The sequence below is a fragment of the Delphinus delphis genome, chromosome 16 (genome assembly GCF_949987515.2).
Source record: "Delphinus delphis chromosome 16, mDelDel1.2, whole genome shotgun sequence".
NCBI classification, from domain to species: domain Eukaryota; kingdom Metazoa; phylum Chordata; class Mammalia; order Artiodactyla; family Delphinidae; genus Delphinus; species Delphinus delphis.
Window position 1 is genome coordinate 69,230,193 of NC_082698.1, and position 10,056 is coordinate 69,240,248.

At 39.9% G+C, this 10,056-nt stretch overlaps 1 non-coding gene across 1 annotated transcript; it reads right to left on the bottom strand.

Moving 5' to 3' along the window:
* Nucleotides 1-9,626: 9,626 nt before the first annotated feature.
* On the bottom strand, nt 9,627-9,733 carry LOC132440084 (U6 spliceosomal RNA). Its single transcript, XR_009522495.1, has one exon. It is a non-coding gene; the product is annotated as a U6 spliceosomal RNA (small nuclear RNA).
* Between the last annotated feature and the right edge of the window lie 323 nt (nt 9,734-10,056).

A 10,056-nucleotide genomic window follows, 5' to 3' on the forward strand; every position in this document is an offset into this window, starting at 1 on the left:
TCTCTGTTTCTTCCCCTCTCCCTGAAAGTATGTGACCCTCTGTACCATTTAAAAAACACTTTTGGGCTTCCCTGGTGGCGCAGTGGTTGAGAGTCCGCCTGCCGATGCAGGGGACACGGGTTCGTGCCCCGGTCCGGGAAGATCCCACATGCCGCGGAGCGGCTGGGCCCGTGAGCCATGGCCGCTGAGCCTGCGCGTCCGGAGCCTGTGCTCCGCAATGGAAGAGGCCGCAACAGTGAGAGGCCCGCATACCGCAAAAAAAAAAAAAAAAAAAAAACCCCACATTTTACATGCAGATTCTAATGCATTCATAGAATATGTAGAGTATTATTTTCCTTATGTATTATTTTCCTCATTTACTTGCATAAATGATATTTTATGATATTCCTCATTCTACAATCTGTCTTTTTCACTCTCCATATTTTCAAGATCTATTAGCGTTGACATATGATCCCTGGTTACTTCCATTAAAGCACTTTATTGTATTCTAGGAAACCAGTGTGCTACATTTTATTGGCCCTTCTCCTCATGAGGGATATTTAGATTGTTTCTAATTTTTTTTCTTGTTGTGAACAGTGCTTCAGCGAACATCCCATATGTACGACAAACTACTTTTAAACTCTAGTGAACTCTAGCTTTGGAATCTTCTGTTCACCTTAGCACAAGGCCCTGCCTATGGTAGATAATCAATGTATTTATTCATACATACTTTGTGTGACATACGTACATGTAAGCTAATACTTAAAGTCATGTTTTGAAGTGGTGCTCTGTAACGGAAGTGCAAACCCAGAGCTGACAGCTTTTGGGGTACCAGGGTCCAGTCCATTCGATGCCCAGAAATTGGGTCCGGTCTTGCCTCTGAGACAGAAGAAGTAAGGGCCTGTCCTCTGTATACAGAGGTGACCTCCACAGAGACCTTAGGGAGAAGGAAACAGATGAGATCCCAAGAGGGATCACCTGCCAGCGGGGGTATTTGCTCACTTCCCTGTCCTTCTCCCTCCTCCCCCACCATTCCTTTTTGTTTTCTCTGTTGTGAAGATTGTGTTTGGAGCACTGAACACCTCAACAAACCTTTGCAGCCAAATCCTTCACGCAAACCAGGGCAGAGATCTCAGAGCAGGGATGCTCGTGGTGTGATGGTAATGGGGCTTTTTCTTCCCATGTGAGCTCCTCAACAATGAAGCAGGCAGAAACCAAGCTGGGAGGCCTGGGAAGTTGTATAAGGTGTTTTCCCCTCTCCTTTCTCTGACCTTGCGATTCAGCAGGTGTTCCTGGAGCAGAGGTGAATCAGAGCTGAATCTTTCACCTTCAGGAGCTTGTGTTCATGAGGAAAGGTCAGGCAGGAGAAACAGAACTCCCAAAAAAAGGAGGCCCCAAGCAGTACACACAGGGTTGCAGCATGGAGCATGGTCTCCCCAGTTGAGAAGGCTCCATTCAGGAGCTGATTTTGTTTTTGAGCCTCTTGCAGAAGGATTTTAGCAAGTGGGACTGGGAGGAAAAAGGAGGTGGTGATGGGAGCCAGGCCTGCATGAGTTTACGGAGGAAGCTGTGATGGTTAAGGGATGTGTTTGACACGTCAGCTAATCGTCTAGTTGTGTTTGTTCAGAAGAATAGGAGAGAAGTCTGGAAGGCAAGCAGGGGGAAGAGTGGGTAGCAGGGCTTGTCTGTTCCACCCCTGAAACCCTGCCACATTGTGGGCACTCAAATAATACTTGCTAAATAAAGGCAGACTTAGTCTACTTTAGTTTTTGGTTTTTTGGGTTTTTTTTTGCGGTACGCGGGCCTCTCACTGTTGTGGCCTCTCCCGTTGCGCAGCACAGGCTCCGGACATGCAGGCTCAGCGGCCATGGCTCACGGGCCCAGCCGCTCCACAGCATGTGGGATCTTCCCGGACCGGGGCATGAACCCATGTCCCCTGAATCAGCAGGCGGACTCCCAACCACTGTGCCGCCAGGGAAGCCCATACTTTAGTTTTTTACTTTCTTATTAAGCCTTAACATATATAAAGGTGCACTGGGCTTGTCCTGGGCAAAAGCATGAAATAGTTTGTGTTCCTTCTCCTTTGCCCCTCTGTGTTCCCCTCTCTAGGTGTCTTCATACCTTTCCTCCTCCCCCTCATAACAAACCCCAAATCTCTGTGCCTGTTTAAAACCAAGTCATAAGTGGTGCTGGGTAAGTGCCGGATTTAAGGATAGCCAAGGGATGCCAGCGCTTGCCAACCGTGGACCAGACATAGTGCTAAGCTGGTTGTTTCACACCACATTTAGGTCTCAAAAAATCTCTATGATGTTAGGAACTCTTATGTGCATTTTACAGATCGAAACCATGGCTTAGAAAGGTTAAGGAACTTGCTCCAGTTTACACAGTCAAGCAGGGAGAGCTGTGATTCAGACCCACCTTAATCTTTTTCTTTCTTTTTTTAAAAAATATTTATTTATTTGGCTGTGCTGGGTCTTAGTTGCATCATGCGGGATTCTTCATTGCAGCATGCGGGATCTAGTTCCCTGACCAGGGATTGAATCCGGGCCCCCTGCATCGGGAGCACAGAGCCTTAACCACTGGACCACCAGGGAAGTCCCGGACCCAACTTGTTCTGATTCTGGAGTCCACAGTCTTAACCCCACACGAAGCCTACAACTTTGCCCCCAGTATCCCATATCTGCAGTAACACAGTCCTCAATACCTGGAGCAGGCCATCAGGTAGGGAGGCCACAGAGAAGGGGAAGGAGGGCGGAGTCTTAGGTAGGAGACCATCAGCGCCTTGCACGGGCTGCCCCAGGACCCCCTCCTCCAAGACATTCAGAAGAGGCAGCACCAAGGGCCCAGATGTGAATATTTAGGGGCCCACGAAAATGTTTTGATTTCTTTTAATATCAGAAGGAAAAAAATGTACTTTCAGGACAAAAAAAAGTTTATAATCTATAATACTGATGTATTCATCCTTATACCAATGCAACAGTAAAATATTATCTAATTTATTTATTTTTATTTTTTTGTGGAGGAAGGGGTCCTCTAAGAAAAACGCCTAGGGCTCACAAAAGTCACAGTGTGGCCCTGGCCTGGCATTTCCCAGCTTTCCACCTGCCTTGTGCTGTGTTTATTTAGTCCCGGTGTTCTCTCTGCCTCTTGTGTGGGTACCATCTTCCCTCTTCCTCTGCCCATGTTCTAACTGAGGCCAGTCCAGGACCATCGCAGCAGCCTCCTATCTGGTGGCCCTGCCTTCAGTTTTCTCTCTCTTTTCCCAACCTTCTCCCAACTTGCAGTGCTCTTTGATTGGTTTTTTATTTATTTTATATTTTTATTTATTCTCGTGGTTTTATGTGCGTTATGTGTTTAGCCAGAGGGTTTGGGGTCACCTGTGTCCCTTGGAGGTAAGGCAAACCCACTTTTTAAAAAAATAAAATGTTAAAATTGGTAAAATATACATGACGTGAAGTTTACCATTTTTAAGTGTACAATTCAGTGGCATTAAGTACATTCGGTGTTGTGGAACTCTCACCACTATCTATTTCTAGAAAGTTTTCATCATTGGAAAGAGAAACTATGACCATTAAGCAATAATTCCCCATTATCCCCTCCTCCCAGCCCCTGGTACCTTCCTTTTTTCCCCCAGCTTAGTTTGAAATATAATTGACAAATAACACTGTGTAAGTTTAAAGGGTACAATGTAATGATTTATGTATATATTGTGAAATGTTAACCATAATAAGTTTAGTTAAGATCCATCACCTCACATAGTTACCTTTTATTTTTTTCTGGTGAGAACTTTCAAGATCTACTCTCTTAGCAAATATCAAATATACAATACAGTATTGTTAACTGTAGTCACCACTGTATACTATATCCCTAGGACTCATTTATCTTATAACTGAAAATTTGTAACTTTTGACCACCTTCTTCTCTCCTCAACCCACCTACCAGCCCTGGCAAACACCAGTCTGCTCTGTTTCTATGAGTTCAAATTTTTTTTTTAGATTCTACATATAATTGAGACCATACAGTGTTTGTCTTTCTCTGGTACCTTCTATTCTATTTTCTGTTTCTATGAATTTGGCTATTCTAGGTACCTCCTATAAATAGAATCATACAATGATTTTTTTCCCTTTGTATCTGGCTTATTTCACTTAGCATAATGTTATCAAGGTTCATCCATGTTGTAGCATGTGTCAGAACTTCATTCCCTTTTATGGCTGAAAAATATTCCATTGTATGTATATACCACATTCTGTTTATTCATTCATCTATTTATGGACATTTGAGTTATTTCCTCATTTTGGCTATTGTGACTAATGCTGAATACTGCTGTGAACATTGATGTACAAGTATCTGTTTGAGTCCCTGTTTCTAATTTTTGGGATCTATACTTAGAAGTGGAATTGCTGGGTCATATGGTAATTTTATGTTTGATTTTTGAGAAAATACCAAACAGCAAACCCACTTTTTCCATGTGTGATGGAAAGAGGGAAGGAGAGAAGCTTCCCTCTTTCCCTCTTGATGGAAAGCTGCCATCAAGTCTACTGTCCAAAGCCTGGCCCTGAAGATTAAATGACTGTAAACATTGTCAGAACTCACTGAACTGTGCACTTTAAAATGGTGAATTTCACTCTAAGTAAATTAGGCTAGACTTTAAAATCATAACCTCCTTGTCTAAGACAGCAGATCCCTGAGTGGAAGCTTGAGATGGATACAGCAAAGGAGAAATTGTGGAAAGAAGGAAAGAGGGAAGGGGAGAAGAAATTAACAACCAACATCACAGTCTTATTTAGGTAAACCTAGGTGTTTATGATAAATCTTAGTATTGGTGGGTATAGTTTATGAAACTGCAACCATTGTTCTGCTTTGTTGTTCCGTTTGGTTTTTTTTTTTTTGTTTTCAATTCAGTAACATACTTTTATTATGCACCTGCTGTGTGACATTTTACAGCCCCTTTTGTCTCAAGTTACAAGAACAGAATGAAAGTGTTAATTAAAAATAAAATGTCACTTAAAATATATGAAAGCCTAATCACAAATAAATGGAAAGATATCCCTGTTCATACATTGGAAGATTTAATATTGTTAAGCTGTCAATACTAAGCTATCCAGAGATTCAATACAACCTCTATGAAAATTGCAACAATGCTTTTTGCAGGAATAGAAAAATCTCTCCTAAAATTTGTATAGAATCTCGAGGAAACCTGAAGAGCCAAAACAATCTTGTAAAAGAGGAACAAAGTTGAAGGTCTCACACTTTCTGATTTCAAAACTTACTACAAAGCTATGGCAATTAAAATAGTGTGGCACTGGCATAAAGACAGACATATAGGCCAATGAATAGAATAGAGAACCCAGAAATAAGCTCTCATATATGGTCAAATGATTTTCAGTAAGGGTGCCAAAACCACGGAATAGGGAAATGACAGTCTTTTCAACAAAAAAACTAGGTATCCACATGCAAAAAAATGAAGTCGGACCCTTATCTGACACCGTATTTAAAAATTGACTCAAAATGGATCAAAGACCTCAATGTAAGAGCTAAAAATATAATACTCTTAGAAGAAAACATAAATTGGGAGATTGGGATTGACATATATACACTAATATGTATAAAACAGATAACTAATTAGAACCTGCTGTATAGCACAGGGAACTCCACCTCCCTGTACAGTAGAAACTAGCACAACATTGTAAAACAACAATACCCCAATTAAAAAAAAGAAAAAGAAGAAAACATAAGAAAAACTTTATGACATTGGATTTGTCAGTGACTTCTTAGATATGACACCAAAAGCAAGGCAACAAAAGAAAAATAAGTCTGATATCATCAAAATTATAAACTTTTGTGCATCAAAGGACACTATCAACAGAGTGGAAGGCGACCCAGAGAATGAGAGAAAATATTTACAATTCCTATAGAGGATAGGGGATTAATATCAAGAATACATAAATAACTCTTACACCTCAACAATATTAAAAGACACAACCCAATTCAAAAATGGGCAAAGGACTCAAGTAGACATTTCTCCAAAAACGATATACAAATGGCCAATAAGCACAAAAAAGGATGCTCAATATCACTTATCATTAGGAAAATACAAAACAAATTAATAATATATTATTTCACACCTGCTGGGATGCTCTTATTTAAAAAAAGAAAAAACCCAGGGCTTCCCTGGTGGCACAGTGGTTGAGAGTCCGCCTGCCGATGCAGGGGACACGGGTTTGTGCCCCGGTCCGGGAAGATCCCACATGTCGTGGAGCGGCTGGGCCCGTGAGCCATGGTCGCTGAACCTGCGCATCCGGAGCCTGTGCTCCGCAATGGGAGAGGCCACAACAGTGAGAGGCCCACGTACAGCAAAAAAAAAAAAAAAAAAAGAAAAAGAAAAAACCCACAAAATGATACAAAATAACAAGTGTTGGTGAGGAGGTGGAGACATTGGAACTCCTGTACATTGCTGGTGGGGATGTAAAGTGGTGTAACTTCTAAGGAAAACTGTGTGGAGATTTCTCAAAAACTTAAAAAGAATTACCATATGATCCAGCAATTCCACCTCTGGGTGTAAACCCCAAAGAGTTGAAAGTGGGGTCTTGAAGAGATTTTTGGACACCCGTGTTCATAGCAGCATTCTTCACAATAGCCAAGAAGTGGAAGCAACCAAGTGTCAATGGATAAACAAAATGTGATATATACATACAATGGAATATTATTCAGCCTTGAAAAGGAAGGAAATTCTGACACATGCTACAACGTGGATAAACCTGGAAAACATTATGTTAAGTAAAATAAACCACAAAATGATAAATACTATGTAATTCCACTTATATGAGGTACCTAGAATAGTGAAAATCACAGAGACGGAAAGTAGAATGGTGGTTACCAGGAGCTAGGGAGAGGGTGGAGTAGGGAGTTAGTGTTTAATGAGTAGAGTTTCAGTTGTGGAAGATGAGGAAGTTCTGAATGTGGCTGGTGGTGACGGTTTTGCAACAGTGTGAATATACTTAACGTCACTGAATTACACACTTAAACATGGTTACAATTGTAAATTTCATGCTATGTATATTTTAACACACACACACACACACACACACACACACACAGCCTGGTAACAACATTCCTTCACTTCCATTTGCCTGAGAAATTCTTTAAACCTTCAATTCAATTCAAACTTCAAAATTGGGCTGCCACCCTCCCTCCCAGGACTGTATTAACTCCTGATTCCCTCTCCCACCTGAAGCTCTGGCCACATTGTTAGTTGCTGTGTTCCAATATTTCCCTGCTCTGTCCTCCTTCACTTTTTGGCATTTCCTAAAGTTGCTCCCTTTACCTGGAATGACCTTCATTCCTCCCCATCTCCACTTTAAAATCCCATCTATTCTTCAAGAGTCAATATTACCTCCTTCAGGGTTGTAACCTCAGTTCCTCTATTTCAGTACTCTTCACCATAGGCTTTGTTGGGATTTTTTCACATTTCTGTCTTTTTTGAAAAATTTTAAACCCTCTGAATGCTCTCTCTCTGTATATATATATTTACAATCAGCCACAGAGTTTAGCCTGTAGTAGATAATAAGTAAATGTTTATCAAATGAATGAAGCATTCTTCACAAAAGAGGTCCTCAATGGGAAAACTGAGAAAACTTTGGCCTATTTTGATCTTCCCAAAAATCTCAAAAGAAATTGAAAGCACTAAATGTCCATTAACAGATGAATGGATAAAGAAGATGTGGTATATACATATATACAATGGAATATTACTCAGCCATAAGAAAGAATGAAATAGTGCCATTTGCAGCAACATGGATGGACCTAGAGATTATCATACAAAGTGAAGTAAGTCAGGCAGAGAAAGACAAATATTATATGATATCACTTATATGTGGAATCTAAAAAAAAAAATACAAATCAACTTATTTACGAAACAGAAACAGACCCACAGACATAGAAGACAAACTTACGGTTACCAAAGGGGAAAGGGGAGGGGGAGGGATACATTAGGAGCATGGGATTAATAGGTACACACCACCATATATATAATAGATAAACAACAAGGACTTACTGTATAGCACATGGAACTATATTCAATATCTTGTAATAATGTACAATGGAAAAGAATCTGAAACTGTACACCTGAAACTAATACAATATTGTAAATCAATTATATTTGATTTATAAAAAAAGAAATTGAAAGCATTTGATGAAATTTTGCAAATTTCTGTCAATGTTTTATATATCCTGGCCACTATGGTGAGCAAAATGACATTCAGAATAAGCAGAATTTGTCTGCAGATGCATTTCTTAAGAGATTTTGTTTTGTTTTGTTTTTTTGTGAACTAAGATTTAAGTGTCATATGATGCAATGTGTAATGAGCAGTTCCTCTGAAAACTGCACTTTGTTTATTCACAACCGCTTTAGATGTATCAGGTAAGCACACCTGAAAGCCAATGTAGAACGTGAGCAGATGGGAAAGCAGTTAGTCACTTGCTTACTGCTTGGTTTTGAAAATGATGCCCTTGCTCACGTAAACGGTCAGTTTAATAAATTCAACTAAAGGCAATAAAAGTGTGATTTGGGTGGGTAGGGGGAGTATTACATAAGATATAAACTGCATATTCAAAGAACGCAGTGGAACAGGCCTTAAATCATCTCCTGTGAAACAGGAAGACCTCCTTAGCAGAGTGTTTTCTAAAAATACAATTAGAAAAAAAAATTTGTTTTAAAGTGAGTCAGGAAGTAGCCATTAACTCCTAGAAAGTGGTGACTTAGTGGGAGCAGGGGAGGCAGACTTGATCAGGAATAATATGTAGTAGTTGGGGTCCAGGTTACCACCCTGATATTACTCAGTCTGGGATCCTTTATTTTTTATTAAAAAAATTTTTTAACATCTTTATTGGAGTATAATTGCTTTACAATGGTGTGTTAGTTTCTGCTTTATAACAAAGTGAATCAGTTATACATATACATATATCCCCATATCTCCTCCCTTTTGCGTCTCCCGCCCACCCTCCCTGTCCCACCCCTCCAGGTGGTCACAAAGCACTGAGCTAATCTCCCTGTGCTAGGCGGCTGCTTCCCACTAGCCATCTAGTTTACATTTGGTAGTATATATATGTCCTGGGATCCTCTATTAAGTCAACCTTTCAGGAGGTGTTGTTTTGAGATGAACATGAATGCAGACAGTACTATGGAAATAAAGGATATTAGAATTAGTGAGAGCCAAAATAAGATGGTTTTGGGGGCCGCGCCACACGGCTTGCAGGACCTTAGTTCCCTGACCAGGGGTTGAACCCGGGCCCACTGCAGTGAAAGCCCTAAACCCTGGAGTCCTAACCACTGGATCGCCAGGGAATTCCCCAAAATAAGATCTTTTTGTTTTGTTTTGTTTTTGGAAAACAGACATAAATGGCTCATTTATTAAATATTTTACTTAGTAGAAGAACAAAATAACAGCACTAACAACAAAAATTTAGTCTTAGATTTTGCTTTGTGCATTAAACACTTATTGCAGTTTTGAAAATATATTTTAACATTTTAGTGCTTTCTATAGATTTTTAAAATAATTTTCATTATACAATTAAATTTATTATGAACTGTAATAACGAGCTTTAACACAGATGCAGTTTGTAAGAAACATTCATAGCTAGTATCCATCAAAAATATGGAATGCTTCACGAATGTGTGTGTCATCCTTGCGCAGGGGCCATGCTAATCTTCTCTGTATTGTTCCAATTTTAGTATATGTGCTGCCGAAGCGAGCACCCAAAATAAGATCTTTAAGAAAATAATTGAAACAAAAAAACACAACATAGATACAGAAAAATGCACAAGTCGCAACTGTTATAAGATGAACACACCTGTATGACCAGCACCCATCTCAAGAAAGACAACAGTACCAGCACTCCTGAGGCCCCCTGATGTAACTGTAACCCCTCTCTCCTCACTTCTAACGGAATATACTCGCTTGCCTACTTTTGAACTTTATATCAGTGGAATCACTCAGTATGTAAAAAAAAGATGTTAAAAAATAAAATTATCAAGTTCAATATGAATAAGAAGAAGCATTTTAAAATATGCCCATCCAC